The 19,006-nt window shown below is 32.8% G+C and overlaps 1 protein-coding gene and 1 non-coding gene across 6 annotated transcripts in view; both read left to right on the plus strand.

Annotated features, from left to right (window-relative positions):
- The window catches only part of PLAG1 (PLAG1 zinc finger), a 62,602-nt gene that overhangs the window by 32,956 nt on the left and 10,640 nt on the right, over window positions 1-19,006 (plus strand). Inside the window, exon 1 of one of the 5 annotated variants that reach the window (XM_074205907.1) lies at window positions 5,640-15,915. The exons of the other annotated variants lie outside the window; for them this stretch is intronic. The gene's annotated coding sequence lies outside the window, so the exon portion shown is untranslated. Of the gene's footprint in view, window positions 1-5,639; window positions 15,916-19,006 lie in introns of those variants that run through there. 5 annotated transcript variants of the gene reach the window in all.
- On the plus strand, window positions 8,076-8,183 carry LOC141503673 (U6 spliceosomal RNA). Its single transcript, XR_012473009.1, has one exon. It is a non-coding gene; the product is annotated as a U6 spliceosomal RNA (small nuclear RNA).

The raw sequence follows: 19,006 nt of genomic DNA on the forward strand, positions 1-19,006 counted from the left end.
TCAAAAAGAGAACTGAGAATTATGAGAACAGAATTTTGGACCTGAACAATAGAGAAGAAAAATTTGAGTCTGCAGTGGCAAATCTCACCAAGGAAGTAAAAAGAGGGCAAATTGTAAATAAAAATACACAGAAGTAAAGGACATGTAGAAGAAGAGAAACAAAAAGCAAGAAAATGTACAAAAATGTAAAGTGCTTTTGAAGATAGGAAACAGAGATGGTGTTACAAGTTAAAAACCCTTAATGCCATCATAGAAGGAAGCTTCCCATAGCTTGTGAACCCCAAAAACAAAGCACTAATGGAATGAAACCGTAGATCACCTTCAGAAACAAACAAACAAACAAAAAAAAAAACCCAGGACTGCAAACTCCAAGACACATAGTGGTTAAATTTGAAAATTTTGTTAAGAATCAACCAGGAGAAAAACCTTTAACTAGGAAAGAAAGGAAATTCTAGTAACATAAAAACGGGTTCATACCCACTAGAAAAATAATGAGGGAAAGGGAAAATGTGTTCAAAAGAATGCTGAAGCTCAAAATGCAATACAAAGTGTGCTACTTTGTGGGAAGGTCTACAATCTGAATTTAAACATAAATGAGGGGCAGCTAGGTGGTGTAATGGATAAAGCACTGGCCTTGGAGTCAGGAGTACCTGGGTTCAAATCCGGTCTCAGACACTTAATAATTACCTAGCTGTGTGGCCTTGGGCAAGCCACTTAACCCCATTTGCCTTGTAAAATCCTAAAAACAAAAAAACAAAAAAACCCATAAAACATAAATGAAAGAATCGAATGTTCAATAATAAAGAGGATTTTGAAGCTCATTAAATAAATAGACCTGAAGGGTTGACTTCTTTTTTTGAATAAGGTGGATAACAGAAATGAAGGAGGGTAAACGAGAGTGGCAATCACAGGATGTCACAGAGGGACAGCAGAGACCATTCAGAGACGTCTTTCTATATGTAAATAGAGAGATAGAATTAAGGTAGAAGTAAGATGAAGATGATAGTAGAGAGGCAGAGCTGGGAAGTTATAGACTGAGTCTTGTAGTACTCTCTACCTACATATAAATCAATGATTTTTGTGATGCAGAAGTACAAAATGGAAGCATCCTCAGAGAAGAATAGGGAGGAGAATAGAAGAGAGTGCAAGATATATCCTGGTCAAGTTGATCACCAGAAGTGAGGAGAACTTGACTGCATCTTTCATGAAGTTAGAGAACCCTCAGAGAAATGGATGAGGAGACAAGGGAAGGAATTGGAAAGTGTGGGGAGGGAAGGCCACTAATAAATACATCTAAGGTTAAATGGAAATGTGAAGGTAGATGGAGACCTTGTGCTAGCTGTTGTCTTTGAGGATTTGATTCTTGGAGAACCCACTCATTCTGTACTTGGATTGAAAGAATCTGAGCTAGGAGCAATTGGAACAGATCAATAAGAATAAGTGACCTGAGGAGGGCAACAGTGATGGGCTACATACTAAAGGATGGAAATGAGGGATTCTTCCATAGGATATTGTCCTCACTATCACTTACAGGAATTGATATTTTTCTAGGAAGTGAGGACAATGGAAAAGAGGGTGAAGGGCAAGCTCCACAAGGCTTTGACAAAAGCTGCTTAGAGTGGAAAGCCCAGAATGCCTCTGTGGAAGTTTTGGATTCTATGAGGAATTCAGAGGCTAGGGAGAGACTAAATAAATACAGAGGCTGTGAACCAGAGAATGCAGGTCTAGAATGGCAGATAAAAGAATGAATTGTGAAGAGAGTAAGGAAGAGAAATTTTCTTTGGAAAGGAGCAAAGAAATAAAAATGTAAAACTTAATTACCAGTATAAATGAAGGAGGGAAGTTGGGTAGGAAGAGTCTACTTGACTGAGAGGGGGAAAAAAAGAGGGGAAGAATTAAATAACTAGATAAAATCAAGAAAAGGAAATCATAAAGCAAAACTCCAAAGGAAAAAGGATTACAAATGGGAATTGTAACTGAAGATGTACTGTATTTACTATGAAAAGGGAGGAGAAAGGAGAATCAAAACTTAAAAAAAAACACTTAGCAACAAAGGGAGGAAAATATAGAGCTAATTCTCATAATTTTAAATGTGAGTGAATTAAACAATCCAATAAAATCAAAAAGTATGGCAAATTGGATAACTCAGCCAAACCCAATAATCTGGTGCTTATAAGAAACACATTTAAAAAACAGACATATATAGAATGACTGAGAGGAATTACTGTGTGTGTCAAGTGAAAAAGTAGCAATTTTGCTATCCAACAAAGCAAAAATAAATATTTGAAAAATAAAAGGGGATAAGCAAGGAACCTTCATTATCCTGGAAGGTCTATAGACAGAAAATATCAGCATTAAATTTATATGCTCCAAATGCCTTAGCATCCAAATTGTGAAAGGAAACAGTAACTAGGCTACAAGAATACATCATAACATAATGACAAGATATTTCAGTGTTCCTTTCTCAGTTTTGAATACAAAAAAAAGATAAAAAGGTAATATAGTACTGAACAAATTGTTGGAGAGGCTAGAGAGCTAAAAGATTTATGACATCTTCTAAATTATGCTATAAAAGAATATTTGCTTTTCTCAGCACCACTTGAAACCTTTATAAAAACTGACCGTGTATTAGGACAAGACATTGCAAACAAATATAAAAAGGCAGAAATAGTAAATACATCCTTTACAAGGACCACATTCAAAGGACACTAAAATGAAATAATAATTATGTGAAAGAGAATAATAAAAATGAAATAACATACCTGAGATGCAACTAAAGTAGTCCTCAGGGGAAAAAAATCATATCCCTATAAACATAATTAGCAAAAAAAAAATTTAAGGTTAGTGAACTGACTATGCATTTTTTAAATACTAAAAAGCCAACAAACTAAAATTACTCAAAGCAGAAGATATAAACATAGAGGAGAAATAATTAAACTGAAAACAAAAAATCTATAAAATGATAAAGCTGGGTTTTTTTAAAGTAATTGACAGATTTTTAGCAAATATGATTAAAAAGAAGAGGGCACAAAACAAGTTAATAAAATAGCAAATGAGCATGGTGAAATCACAAAACCAGAAGAAATAAAAACAATTTTTTTCAGAACCCAGTTTACATATTTATGAACTAACAAAGCTAAGAACACCAAGGAAATAGAGGAATATCTTTAAAAATACAAAATTCCCAAACTATCAGAATACCATCAGATAGGGATTTTATTAATTCATTATCAGAAAATGAAATAGAAGTAGGTGAAAAGAAACTACTCAAGGGAGAAAGAAAAACTAAAAACCTCTTATGGTCCTGATGGATCACAGATGAATTCTATGAAACTTTAAAGAATAATTTGTACATAAGCCTCACAAATTCTCATTCTCAAAAATGAGTAAGAACCTTTTAGGATCTTATAGAGGTAGCACTGGTCCCAATACCTAATCTAGGGAGAGCTAAGAGACTAAATGATATGAATAGGTCAATATCATTAATAACTATTGATTGAGTTTTTTAAAGGAAGTCCTGTCAGACTACAACGATTTATTCAAGAAATCATTTGATCAATATAATTAAATTAAAAATCAAACTATCCAAACCACATGATTATCTCACTAGAGCCAGAAGAAACTTTTACAAAGTAAAACATTTATGCTAAAAAAAAATACAAGTTATGTGACTAGAGAGAGACTTTTTAGAATATTATAAAAAAAGCATCTATCTAAAACCAAAGACATTATATGCATAGGAATAGACTAGAACCTTTTCCATTAATTAGAGGTATAGAAGAACTCCCACTTTCCTCACTATTATTTGATTTAGTTCTGGAAAAATCTAGTAAGAGAAATAAGAAAAAGCTATCCCTATCTGCTGGAGACAATATCAAAATAAGATCTCTAGCAGAGTTGCAGATTGCAAAATATACCCTCAAAAATCAACTGTATTTCTACATAATAACAAAATCCAGGTAACAATAATAAGAAAATCTCATTCCCAATGACTACAAATACATATCTGAGGGAAATATCTGGGGGAAATCAATCTACCAAAATTATATAGATTCAATTACAAAGTAGTCCTTAAAGAAAAAAAGAGCAAATAGTTGGAGAAATATATAGTGCTCATTACTGGGTTATGCCAAAACAATACTACCACCAAATTTAATTGGCACTTCTAATGCTTTATCAATCTAATTACCAACAGGATACTTTTCAGAAACTGATAAAATAAAATCATTTGGAAAAACTGGAGATATAGAATATTAAGGGAAGTGCTTAAAGGGAGGTAGGGATGGAGGAGTACCTACTGACTTCAAAAATATAAAACAACATCATCAGAGCCATTTGTTATCATTAAAAAAGTAGGTTAATTAAAAGGTCAGATTAACCAATGTCTGCTCTCAAGGAGCTTAATCTAATGAGGGAGACAAATGTAAGCTACTATGTAAAAGAATGATAGATTTAAGATATGTTGGTGTTAATCTCAGAAGGTAGGCATTAATGTTAAGGGAGACCTGAAAATTGTTCTTGTAAAAACTGAGAATTAAGGAAGCTGGGAAAGCTGGGAGACTTAGGTGACAAGGGAGGGAAGGAGTGAATTCCGGGCATGAGGCAAGCAAGTAACAATGTACAGAAAAGAAGACTAGAAGTTGTAGATTGTTCAACATGTGAAGGAAAGGAAAATTCAAGAAGCCTGAAAAGGTATAAAGGGGCCAGGTAATGAAAAAGTTTCAAAACTAATGGATTTTATATTTGATGCTGGAGGTGGTGGTTATTCATTATTCATTTTCAAGGAGAACTAATGGTATCATGGGGTGATGTCTTAACTTATGAATGAAGTGGATTAGAGTGAGGCAGGATTGTGTGAAGTCATCAGTGTCACTGTCTTCCAGAGTTACAGAAGTTCAGGGGCAATACAAAAGTTAAGACTGGCAGTGATCCTGGTGGTGACAAAGCGACACTGGAATTTAAGTAGGGGAGTGAGATAATCAATCTGGGCTTTAGGAAGATCAGAAGCTGAATAGAGGATGGCCTGGAGAGGGGAGCAACTTGGGGCAGAGATAACCAAAATGGTTTAAAAGTAGCTCTAAGTTGTAGCTCTGCATTGGTAAAGGAAGTTTTCTAAGCAAGAATTCCCTACATCAGTGAAGTCATAGATCTAGATCAAAATTGTAGGGGGAGGGAGGAAGTATCCTGTGGATGTGGGGGTGTGGGTGTGTAGCATTTTTTGAAGCACTTAAGCAGCACTTCAATGAGATGGAAGAGGTAATAGCTCCTTATTCTTCCTAGACAGCTTATAAATGTTCTGCCTTGGACATTAGCTTTGTGACATGGGCAGATCATGTAATCTGTCTTTGCCTCAGTTTCCTCAGGTGACTTTACTCAGTTAATTGTTTCTAATTACCCTGTAGGTTATCTTGTTAGTTAATAAATTTTGAACATAAAATTTACATATACTTTATCATATTTATAATTGTAATTTTGGTCATTACTAGCATTCTAGTATATTCAGATAATACTTTGCTGTGGAATCTGAGACATTTTCTTTTTTTAAATAAATGAACAAATCAAAATGAGGAATATAATTTTAAGTATAGGATCATTTACTTTCCCTTTTTGATCTTTTCCATTATCTTTTCCCATTCTGTACTATATTATTTAGAAATTTGTACTTTTAAATTAATGTCTAATTTTTTCTTGATCATTTTTTTAATAAATCCTCTGCTAACAGTCTGGGTGTTTCGTGTTTTTTGATGGTGATGGTTATGTAATTTCTTGAATTTTTTTTTTTTAACCTCAGCTTCTGGCACACAGGTAGCAGTGTTTTTAGCACATTTGTATATGTTTGCATTCACTTCAAGAGTAACTTGCTGTTGTAACTACTTTAATTCGCATCTTGTACTTCACCTGCATAAATCACATCTTTTCTCTTGGTTCTTAAAAACTTGTATAATTGAATCTTAGTTCACAGCATTGATTTTATTTTGTTAAACCAGCAGAAATAGTTTTGATTTGCAACATAATGATCTAAAGTTTTCTGACACTTTATGAGAATTTAGATTGTCCATCTTGAAAAGGGAAAGATAACCTACAGATAATCCCAAATGGGGAAAATTGAAAAATAATTTATTTTGGAATGTGTTTTCCCCCTTTTTTCTCCTCTTTGACTAAAATGAATATCAGATATTCTAGAAATTTATAACATCTGGGATAAAATATGAAAGCTAATGTTCTAGCTAAGGAAGAAAAACTAAGATGTCCAGTTTTTTTTTTTTTAGGTTTTGTTTTTTGTTTTGGGGTGTTTTTTTTGCAAGGCAAATGGGGTTAAGTGGCTTGCCCAAGGCCACACAGCTAGGTAATTATTAAGTGTCTGAGACCAGATTTGAACTGAGTACTCCTGACTCCAGGGCTGGTGCTCTATCCACTGCGCCACCTAGCCACCCCAGATATCCAGTTTCTTATCCTTTCTTCCACCCTAACATCATTCAACTTTTCTCCTTTTTTTTCTTCCTTTAAATGAAATAATTTCTCTGGTTGATAATAAAAAAAAAAGACCTATGTTCTGTTTTTGAAAATATACTGGCTCACACCTTCCTTGGGGCAAGTAAAGGTTTGTTTTGCCTATTACAAACTTAATTCATTTCCAAAGGCTTCCAGTAACTAAAGAAGAAATTTCACTGTTTTTGTCTGAGTTTATTATGAACTTGACAAATATGAACACTTTTCATATATGAAGGGTAGAAAAAAGTATATATGAATTTCATATAAAGTTTGTTTAAGTTTATCTAAAATTTAACATGATAGGGCACTTTGGCACTTAATCCCTTGATTTTTGCCATCACCCACAAGTGTTACATTTCCATGTTCATGAAGTCTGAAATTATTTTACCTGGTCCTCTTTTTCATTTTATATTTCCCTCTACCTTGGGATCCCTAATGCTGTTCTTTATCCTAATTGCTATTCCATGAAAGCTTCTCCATTTTCCTTCCTCATGATATTCAGATACCTTCCCTAACTAACCTTTATACTTGCCTCATATTAATAGGTAACCCTTTCCTTGAAAAGACAATCCCTCTATATTTCCACAAGTCCTCAATACTCTCACTAATCTTCAAACTCTTCCTATTTACTCTTTATTTCCTTTACCACCTACAAATATACCCATCTTTCCTTATCCTTAGAAAAAAAATATTTTTGATTCATACATACTTATTCACTTTTATGAGTTAGCCTGTTAGAAGGCTGTCTATAGCTGGTGCCTTCACTTCCTTTCCTTAGCTATCTGAAGTCTGTCTTCTGGCTTCATTATTTCCCTGAAATTATTATTAATGATCCTTTAATTGTCTCTAATAGCTTTTTCTCAATCCATAGTCTTTTACCTCTCTTCTTTCCTTGATATTCTCTTCTCTCCAGGTTTTTTAAAGAACCCTGCTCTTTCCTGGTTCTCTTAGCAGTCGGTCAACTCCTAAGACTCTTTCCCTGTATATTCATGCAGACCACACCCACTGATTCTGGATATTACTCAAATCTCTGTCATAATTCCTTTTCTCTCTATATACTATTTCATTTGATTAGCACAAAAACTCTCATAGATTCAATTATTATCTCTATACTGATAGTTGTAAGGTTTACTTATCTAGTCCTAACCTCTCACCTCATATCTCTAACGGCCTAATAAACTGTCCAATGACAGCTTGTACTGGATATTCTCTAGATGTCTTAAACTTAAGACATGAAATCATTATCTTCCTTTCAAAACAAATAAAACAAAAAAAAATCCTCCTTTTGTCCCAATTTCTCTATTTCTGTCTGGTGCCACCATCTTTCCAGTCTGCTAGGTGTTATCCTCAATTCTTCATGTTGTCAAATCCTATAAAGTCTACTTTCACAGTATCTCTTATATATAATCCCTTTTGTCTTCTGATATTACCATTACCTTGGTGGAGGATCATATTACTTCATAGATAGATTATTAGAATAGCCTTCTAGTTGACCTCCCTGACCTTAAGTTTCTCTTCATTCTGTGTGTCCTCTACTTAGCTCAATGTTATCTTTATAAATCATAAGACTGAGCGTGTCATGCTTGCTTTGGCAGCTCATAAACTAAAATTGGAACAATATAGAGAAGATTAGCATGGCCCCTGCTCGAGGATGACATGCAAATTTGTGAAGCGGGTATCATCCCTATTTTAGTAAATTTCAACGACTCCGAAATATCAATAGGTCAATAAAAATCTGACCCCTTCCTATCTTTTTACAGTAATGTCTTACACCTTACTTCTTTCCATATTTTCTATGATCTATAAGGCTTCCTTGCTTCCAACAAGATACTCCATTTCTTAACTGTGCATATTTACTGGATGTTTAGCATTTATGGAACCTTTTTTCCTTCTCATTTCTGCCTCCTGATTTCTTCAGCTTCCTTCCAGTCTTAGCCAAAATTATATCTTCTGCCAGAAGCTTTTTCTGGTCTTCCTTAATGCAAGTGCCTTTCTTTTGAGATTATCTCTGATTTACTCTGGGTGTATCTTGAACATACATAATTCTTTGCATGTCATCCTACCCTTTTAGAGGTGAGCTCTTTAAGAGCAAAGCTTTTTTCTTTCTTTTTTTTATTGTCATTTTATCCCTCACACGTAACAGGCACTTTTTAAATTAAATTCTTCTTTACTATTTCCAACATTGACTTTTCTGAATATTGTCCCTTTTTTAAACTTCATTTTGCTTTTTTCTACCCATTAATAATATTTTTAAATTTTATTTTCCTTTTATATCATCACTACATCCATTCAACTCTCCTTTATAAAATAAATGCCCTCTTATAATAAAGCAAAATAAATTAACACGTTGGTAATGTCTGAAAATGTATATCTGTTTCTATTTCTATAGTGTCTAGCATCTGCCTGCTGAGAGATGGAAAGCACAGTTCATTAATAGTCTTCTAGAGTTGTAGTGATTCACTGCATTAATAAGAGTTTTTAAGTTTTTCTGATTTCTCCTTTATTGGTCATTGTATAAATTGAATAAATTGTTCTGATTCTGCTCACATCATTTTGCATCAGGTTCCTCCTAATCCTTCTTTTTCATCTTTTCTACAACCAAATATTATTCAGCTTTTCCCAACTAAGAGGCTCCAATTTGTTTCCAGCTCCTTGCTACAATAAAAAGTTTGGCAATAAATATTTTTAGGCATATGAGTTCTTGATGTCTTTTAATTTTTTTAGGAGTATTTATGCCGAGAACAGTTTAATGACTTGCCAGGAGGACTCATTTAATCTCTAGTTCTAGTGAGTTAGCCTCTCCTTTCCAATCCCTCCAGTATTGGGAATTCCCATTATTTGTCATCCCTGCCAATCTAATGATTTTAAGGTTAAAACCCAGAATTTTTAAAATTTTTATTTCTTATATTTGTTATTTGAAATATTTTTTATTAGTGATGGTATTTCTTTGGAAAATTTCTACTTCATATCTTTTGATCATTTATCATTTATTGGGGGAGTACTTATTCCTAAATATTTGTGTATTTTCTCCTTATGTATCTTGATAGAAGTAAGAATTTAATTTGTGATTTCACAATTATAGAGGTAAGAATTTAATTTGTGATTTCACTATTATAATATACCCTGGTGAAGAAATTCCTTCTGCCAGAGCAAGTTGGCTTCTTCTTCAGAGTTTTCTAAAGTACCAAGAGGTTAAGTGATTTACACAATCACATAGTCTGTTTTAGAGACAACTTGAATCTGAGCCTTCCTGTCTAGAAGGTTGGCTCTTTTCCCCCCTTATTTTACAATGCCTTTCATACATATTTTTCCTGAAAAAAATCATTCCTTTTCATACCCTTCAGCTATTGCTATTATGCTTATAGTATCCCTTTACCTATACATCCTATGCAATCTTCAGGAGCTGAGTCCATGTATTCACTTAAAACAGAAGAATTTGATACTAGCCAGTTAAACTTTGGAAAGTCAAATGATCTATCTAAGCCTAAATTCCTTTATCTATAAATTGGAAATATAAGCTTTGTAGCTCACTTTTTTTCCCTTTATGAAGCTATCTCTGATCCTTCTAGTGTCCTTTAAAAAAATACTGTAATGCTTCTCCTTTGTATCTTTTTGTTGTTGTCTGCAGAGATCTGTGATTTCAAGAGTAAAGGAAATTCCTTCCCCATTTATACTCTGCTTTAATTTATAGTCTTAGTTGTCTGGGCATAACAAGATTAAATAATTTTCTGATGATTATATAGGTACTGTGTGTCAGCCCACATTTGACCCCAGGTTTTCCTGACTCCAAAATTAGTTTTCTATTCCCTATAGATCATATCACTTCTCAATTCATTGGATTCTTTAGAACTAATTCTTTGTTTCTTTTGTTTTCTTATTTTTCTATTTATAAATCTAGTTTAATTAAGTTTAATAACTCACATTCACAGTTTTGTGTGTTTTGTATCTAGTATAGCAGATGGCATGTTGCCATATTCATAGTAGTGTATGATATGATAATATTTGTGGAATTAATGAATTTGTCAATGAACTATTTAAACAGGGATCAAATAATGGAGGTGACAGTATAAACTTTGTTTTATTCCCCCCCCCCCGGAGAATATTTGGCTTTTTGTATTCCTTTATCTCCTTGGCAGCATTAATAATTTAATTCTTGAATGTCTTTATTGTCAGATGCAGGTTAAAGTTTGTTCAAATTATTGAATGATCCATATTGCATTTTATACTTGTGTGATATTTTATTTTATCATAGATCTGGGGTTTGGACATTTTCGAGGACACAAACCTCTAAATTTCCTTTTGAAACTTACTCCTTATTATGAATATAAAGTACCACTCTCTGTGTGTAGAGGTGCAGGTACAGTGTATAAAGTGATGAATCTGGAGTCAAGAAAACCCAGTTCAAATGTAGCTTCAGATATTTACTTAAAACTGTGTGACTCTGGGCAAGTTACATAATCTCTATCTACCTCAGTTTACTCATTTGTAAAATGGGGATAATAAAAGCACCAACCCTTCCACCCCCCAATATTATTGTGAGGATCAAATAAGATGCTGTTTGTAAAGAGCTAAGCAGACAGCAGGTGCCTGCTAAATGCTTGTCACCTTCCCTTCCCTTCAAGCCCTAAAGAGGCTTTGATCTCTCAGCCATTAAAACAAACTTATGATGCTCTTTTTTTAAAAAAAAAAAAAATGTGTTGTCATTTCCCAGTGACTGCCTCTTTGGTAATAAATGACAAAGGGAAATGACTGTGTCTGGCACTGTCTACCACAATGTACACTTTTAGCCTATCACTTCTCACCAAGAGTAGAGAGGCACAGTAAATTATTTGTTTTCTGAAATTACATTTAGTTGCTGAATTGGTCAGGGCTGTGATACTTTTAGGTTTTTTTCTTTATATTATTGTAAATGTGAGTATTGTTTTCCTGCTTCTCATTCACTTCCCTCATCATCTGTTTATGTCTTCACAGGTTTCTCTGAGTATTTCATATCCTCCTCAATTTTTCATGACACAATAATACTTCCTTCTGTCATTTCTTAGAATGATGAAAATAGCTAATTTTTTATTCTCCAGATTTCTTACAAAGTAACTAAGAATGCTAGAATATAGGAGGGTTGTATGGAGGAATGGATAGGAATAATTATAATACATCAGGATTTAAGAAACAAGAATTGTCCAAGATAAGCCAAAATTTCCATAATGTTAATCATAATATTAGTGATACAAAAACAAATAGCTAAAATTTATTTTATAAAAAATATATAAATGGGACCCAAAGCTTTGATTGCCTTACTTGGGAAGCAACAACATAATACCCATGATTCCAGAATTTTGCTTTAATGATGAAATAGAATGAATATTATGAGAGGACTCTCTATATCTAATGTTTGGGAATTTGTTTTCTTGTGGAGGTGGACTGTAAGGGAGAAGTAAAGACATGGGAGAAGTAGGGCTGGTGTCAAGCCTGAACCTGTGCTTTGGGGAGGGAGCCAACTAGTGAAACTGTTAATTATACCGCATCTGAAAATTACTGGTGACAAGATATATAACTAAAAAGATAGACATAATGGGAATAGTGGAACTATTTGTTTTTCCTTAAGAGTGTGTTGGATGACAGAGGTTCTATGTTTTCAACATTAATTTTTAATAATATTTTGAGTTCCAAATTTTTCTTCCTCTCTTCCTCCCCCCCCTCTAATTCACTAAGGAATCTGATAGAGGTTATACATGTACAGTCATGTTAAACATAGTTCCACATTAGTCATGTTGTAAAAGAAGAATCAGATCAAAAAGGGAAAACCACAAAAAAAAAGTGAAAATAGTATTCTTTGACCTGCTTTCAGACTCCATAGTTCTTTCTCTGGATGTGGATAGAATTTTCCATTATTGATCATTGTATTGTTGAGAAAGAGCTAAGTCTATCAAAGATTGTCATATTCCGCATTAAGCACTCACAAAGTTAATCTTCTGGCAACCACTACTATATATAGTTCAACTTTTTTTTCCCCCTTGGAGAAACAGAAGAGGCTCTTGTTGAGTAGATTGTTCTGACCCATGTTATCTTTATAAGAATAAATCTGATGAACATTTAGAGTTGGCCACACAAAGAAGTGTAGTGTAGTTGAGATAATGAGACTAGTCCCTGAACTTGGAATCAGAAGAGACTGAGATTCTAATCTTGCCTTTAACATTGACTAGCTTTGTCAAAAATCACTTCATTTCTGTGAGGGAAGTTTATAGACTTCTTATCTGCATCTCTAGACCAGATACCCAGTCAGGTCATCAATATTTATTAAGATAATTATGTGCCATAGATACCAAAAAAAAGACAAAACACAGTTCCCACTCTCAAGGAACTTACAGTCTAATGGAAGAGGCAACACATAAATGGCTATGGACAAACAAGATAGATATAGGATAAACTGGAGATTATTCTGAGGGAAGGTACTAACATTAAGGAAGACTGCGAAAAATTATCAAATCATGGGGTTAGCATTTGAAGGAACATCAGAGACCATCTAGTTTTTTAATCCAACATCTTCTGACTAGAGTGATTACTCAGTCCAACATACCTTTAGGATTTGTTAAATTCCCTAGATATTTCTAAACATTGTCCAACAAACTATCAAGTAGCAAGACCCAAATATATTGAATCCAATTATAAGGATTTTCAAGAAGATTGTTAATTCTTAAGATAGAGAATTTTCTGAGTATTTCTCAAGATAAATTCAAATCGTTCCCCAGTCAGCAAGTATTTATTAAACTCCTGCAACATATAAGATATTGCACAATTCTTTGCCATGCCACTTGTTTTCTTATTTTTATAAACAATTGAAATCTGCTATTTGTTTACAAAAACAGATTTTTCATACAACAAAAATTGTTTTTGTTAAATATTGTTGCTTCTGTAACAAGTCTGTGCTTCACCTTTTCCCCTTTTGTAATTTCACATTGTATATGGCAAGGCAGCACAACATAATGGCAGAAGAAAACTGAAAAGTCCTTAGTCCCATAATCTGTAAGACTTCATTACAGAAGATCCTGTTCTTCATTGGACAAAGGAATTTTTACACCTGGAATTCCCTACAGTGACAAAAAAAAAAAACATAGCTCTATAACAAAAAAAGAATGTTATATCTGAAGAAAAAAGTACAGGCTTTTCTTCCATTATGGCAAGTGACTCATATAAGGAAAAACTTGTATAACTAAAAGAACATTCTTTATAAGTCAAAAGTATTCATAGTTGTGAATTGCAACAACAGCCATTAAAGTGAGATCTATTGAAATAAAAATAGTTATATTTATAATATAATTTAAATATAATAAGTTATATTTATAAGACTTAAAAAAAACTCATAAGCCCTCAGAGTCAGGTAAGGTACAGAGAGTTAACAGTTTTTTAGACAGCCAATAAATCATTGATGAAACCCAAAGAAAAGGAATCTTGGCTAGCTAACTTTCTCTTAAGTATTACATTTACTAACTCACATTGTTTCTATAGGTTACGTTAATTCTGACTTTTAAATGTAAATAAATACTCTAGCATGGACATTTTCCATTATGGATACTTAACATATTCAGAGTGATATGTGGTCAGTTGTTTTTAGGCTTTTGTAATATTTAAATAAGCATGTATTTCTTTTTGCTATTTCTACTCAATAACTTTATAGGATTAGGGAAATAATTGACAGGTAAAAATAGTTTTTACACTGAACAGTATTTTATTTGTATTCAATATATAGTTATATTTTTTAAACCAAACTTTGAGCAGGTAGGCATAAAACTCAAAAGTTTAGAGAAATTCAGGGTTACTTGGTATCAGAAGGCAACAGGACTACACCTTGGTATGGAGAGACAGAGGGAATATGGGGAAGAATTCCTAAAGAGGAAGACTATAAGAGATGATGATTTTAATGGTTTTTACCTTTTACCCACAGTTAGGAAATGTGTTGGTAATCCAAATTAGATTTCTATTAAAAGGAAAAAAATATTGAGAAATGTTGAGATTTTTTTGGAACCTGTGAAAAACATTTCATTGGGAAAAAAAACCCAAAATTTATTAGTATGCTATAGCTTTACTATAATCTGTTGTATCCACAAGCTGAGTAGTTTCTTCCAAACCCTTCAAATCTGTGTGCTGCCTGTTAATAAACATGCAAATTGAAGCGTACTACAAGCCCGGTAAGTTTTCTCTTCCAATCCATCTTATTTACATTATATTACTTGGGTATAGAGATGATTTTATATTGATATATATAGTCACAAATGTTTCAAATGAATGCTTTTTTTCTTATTTAAATGTTTTATTAAGATATTTTTTGTGATTGACATGATATTGAGACTTAAACTGAGACCAATAGTAATCTATTAGAAAAGTACATTTCTTTTGTTAAACTTTTAAGGAACAGTGGATACAGGTAAGTCTCATTGGAATTTATAAATGATATTGAACCTTAGAACTGGGAAATTAAAAAAATAACTGAAACACCATACATTCTTTTTTAAATATAAGAATAGATGTTAGTAAATCTTAAATGTAACACATTACTTATTTTATTTTGTTACTGTTCAATTTTTAAAAAATCTAAGATGAAGATTTTCTTTATTATATGTATGTGTGTGTGTGTGTGTGTGTGTGTGTGTGTGTGTGTATAGGGAGAGGAATATTTCCCTCAATTTTTATATCTGTATATGACTAACCTCCATTATTAACTTGTACAGTAGAAATGAGCCTGTATTTTGGTGCTGGCAAACACTGGAAGCATATTCTGAAGTGTTGGCTCCTCATAGGAGCAATTTGAAATGGTATGGCACATGCACCTTTTGCTCTTGCAATGGTTTGCTTTTATATTTTTTTTTAATGAAGACAAAGAACCTTCATCACTTTTTAAAAAACAGTGAACTTCAGTTCTCTGGGGTAACTAGGTGGCACATTGGATAGAGTTGCCAGGTCTAGGGTAAGGAAGATTAATTTTCCTGAATTAAAATCTAGCTTCAAGCTTTTATTAACTGTATGACCCTAGGCACGTCACCTAACCTCTTTGGCTCAGTTCCCTCATTTGCAAGTGACCTAGAAAAGGAAATGACAAACCACTCCAGTGTCTTTGCCAAGAAAAACTCCAAATGGGATCACAAAGAATGGGTCACCCACAATTGAAAACAACTGAACAACAACAACAATGGTCCTGTTCTCTGTATGGTATTTCTATGTAGAAATTCTACAAAATAATTGACAAAACAAAGTCCTGAGATTCCACCTGAAAATTGTAATTCATTGCAAATAAATCAATCCATATTTTTCATGTTTGTTATATCAGGATAAAAAAGTAATTAGATCTAACTAAGTTTCTTTTTCTTCAAGTTTTCTATATAATTGTTGTCCTTCATGATCGAAGAAGACTATAACATCAAATAAATGATGGTATGACATGTATATATTGATTATAAATGCCTTAACGAGTCAATTAGTAATTCAAAAATAGACTTTAATTTTTAAATAATAATAATAATTCTTATATTATCATTTTCTATTTATTATAGTTTAGGACATAAACTTTTTAGCAGAATTGTATTGTCCTGACTTTAATAAAAACCATATAGGACTTTAAAAAATTATTATGCAGGATTTGAGATCTGTAGCTAGGTTGAGAAGCAGCAGGTTGGACTGACCAGGGTTCAGTTACCACCTCAGCCCAACAATGGCACAATCATTCTGCTAGACAAGTTCTTTTACTGCTTCAGTGCTCCCAGGTAGCCAAGAAAGTGGTAGAGGAGAGCTCTTTGTCAACAGGGTCCCAAGGGTACAGTGTCCAACCCAGAGTAAGCACGGGATGAACTTGACTGTAACCTGCATTGGTAGAAAGAGTTCCTCATAGCTCCAGTCCCTATGAGGAGAACTTAGTCCATTAATAGCTCACATTTCTATAGTGTTTTAAGATATAAAGTGTTTTACCATTGGAAAATAGTCTATTCAATGAGAATAGTTTCTCTTCCAGTTGAGAGAGTTTTATAAATTGGAGAGGGACACAGTCTTACAGCTGAAATGCTACCTTCTCCACACTTTTTTTTCCCTATCCCACCAGTTATTAGAACTCATTCCATTTTGAAGTATATTTTCTCTATCCTTTTGTATTTATTTACTTGTTTACTTATCACCCCCCCCAGCAAAATGTAAGTTCCTTTAGGGCAAACATTTTCATTTTTTTCTTAACTATGGTTAGCACTGTGCCTGGCACGTACATAATCAGAATTTAATAGATGTTCTTACATTGATTGAAAAGATTGAATTAAATTGATTTCTTTATTATTGACTTTGATTTCAGATTTCATAATCTTCCTAATTTTGCCAGCTGATATGTGCAGACTTAAAATTCTAAGTATGCTAATAAATTCTTGATACTTTCTTATTTAAAGGAAGATTTGAATATCCCAAATTCTTAGTTGATGCTACCTGTCAATTCAGATGGAGAGAAAAAGGGACTTGGGAACTGTTTTAGCCTTGCAAATAAATTCACAAAGTTTACTGGCCCATAAAATTTTCTGTTACTCTAACCACCTTCACTGAAGCTATATAAGTTACATAATAAACAACATTTGTTTTATGTACTTATTCATCTTTTAAAAACTCACTATTTGTCCTGGGCAAGTAAGTATTTGCAAGGTTGAATTTATTGTCCTAAAAGTTTGATTTGCAGTAATATGGTACCTTATATATATATGCATGCTCTTTGCTTTGCAAAAGAATGCAGACTTATTTCTTTTAACTTTTTTAAAGTTTTTGAATCAGGCTGAACCTTCCATTTGAAGTATAATATATACAGTATCTTTTTTCTAATATGCTGTTAGTAATGCCTTTTATGCAATGCTTTGATAATATCCTTTTGTTAAATAATATTGCCTTATACATGTTAGAATTAGGAATTATCTGAAAATTTGATGGGGGGAGGTATTTTTGTTTTGTGGTTAGCAGTTTTGCTAAAGGATTTTTTCTTGGTCATAAGTTCTTATCTTATTATAGTGTGTTATCTTTAATTTCCATTGACCTAATTTTATTTTCCAATATTGATTTCTGAATGTCTCAAACATTCACTGCTTGCTTACCTGTGCCTGTGCCACATGCTGCATCAGATTCTTCTAAATGTTTTTTTCTATTTCTATCATAGCTTGTAAATAAAATTTACTAACATAAGCTTATCTTTTTTTCTTAATGATTCCCCCCCAAAAAAACTTGTTTTTAGTCTGTGGAAATTCATAATGTATTAATAGGTTGTTTAGGGGGGCTACTATAAGATTACTTTCTAATCACATTCTATAAAAATTTAAATTGTGGTTTATCTTTCCCATTTAACCAACATGTTTAACTTAATGAAATAATAAAATTTGTTCCTGTTTATCTTTAAAATAAAGACCATTCTGAGAAATAAAGTGGGGATATTGGAAATGAGAAAACTAATGCTGAGAGAATTTGACATTCTCACATTTGGATTTAGTTTGAATTTTTTCACCTTCAGATGATTGCTTTTATAGGTTTAATAGATTAAGAAGTAGAAGGAACTACAGAGGCTATCATTTTTATAAAAGTAGAAAGGAATAACCAGAGAGATAATATATCCAATGTCACATAGATGATAGTAGAGCTAGGATTTGAATCCAGCTCCTATGACTCCTAATCCACTATTTTCTACCATACAACTCTTCAATGAATAGACCAGTATTTCCTAAAGTGGAATCCTCCTGAGTTTTTGTTAGGTTCTATGTTGGTGCTGTCAGACCCCACCACCACCCCAATGACCAGTTTTTCATTCCAGATATTACTCTAATGCATAAACATTTCTGAAAATTAATTCTGAACAAATTTTCATGTTCTTTTTTTATATACCATATTTGTTGTTGTTGATGGTTCTATAGAATGTTGATTAAGAACAGTGTGGTATAATGTCTAGAGAGCTGTCTTCGAAAACAGGAAGATGAGATTATAAGATTCACTTGTCTCTGGCATATAGTGCCTGTGTGTCACTTTGTTAACTTTGAAGGGATCTGGGCAATTCAGAGATTATAAACTGCAGAGAAGGTGAGCTCCATTAGTCAAGGGAATATTCTCATCTGAGGCATTCTTTTTACTAGTGAAATAGCAGCTCTCCCTTTAGAAAATTAATTAACTTTAAATTTAAAATACTGAGATCCACTAGTAGTAATTATTCTGAATCTGGGCAAGATTAATATTCATTCTCAGGTTACAAATTTTCTTTCAACTTAATTTTTAAAAATATTTCTTAATAGTATTTATAGTAACCAAGTGGTTTATTTATTTAACTTTAAAAAACTTTCAGCAAATATTTGAGAATGGGAAATTTTATTAAATCATATTATGAATTATCTATTATCAAAATGATTTCTCTTGGTTTTTTCTCAATTTGTGATAAATTCACTTAGAATTAAGAGTATATAGATATATAGATATTTGATATTAATGCATGAATAATCTGTAGTGTATGAAATCTAAGCATGTGCTT

This window comes from Macrotis lagotis, chromosome X (genome assembly GCF_037893015.1).
Source record: "Macrotis lagotis isolate mMagLag1 chromosome X, bilby.v1.9.chrom.fasta, whole genome shotgun sequence".
Classification (NCBI taxonomy): domain Eukaryota; kingdom Metazoa; phylum Chordata; class Mammalia; order Peramelemorphia; family Peramelidae; genus Macrotis; species Macrotis lagotis.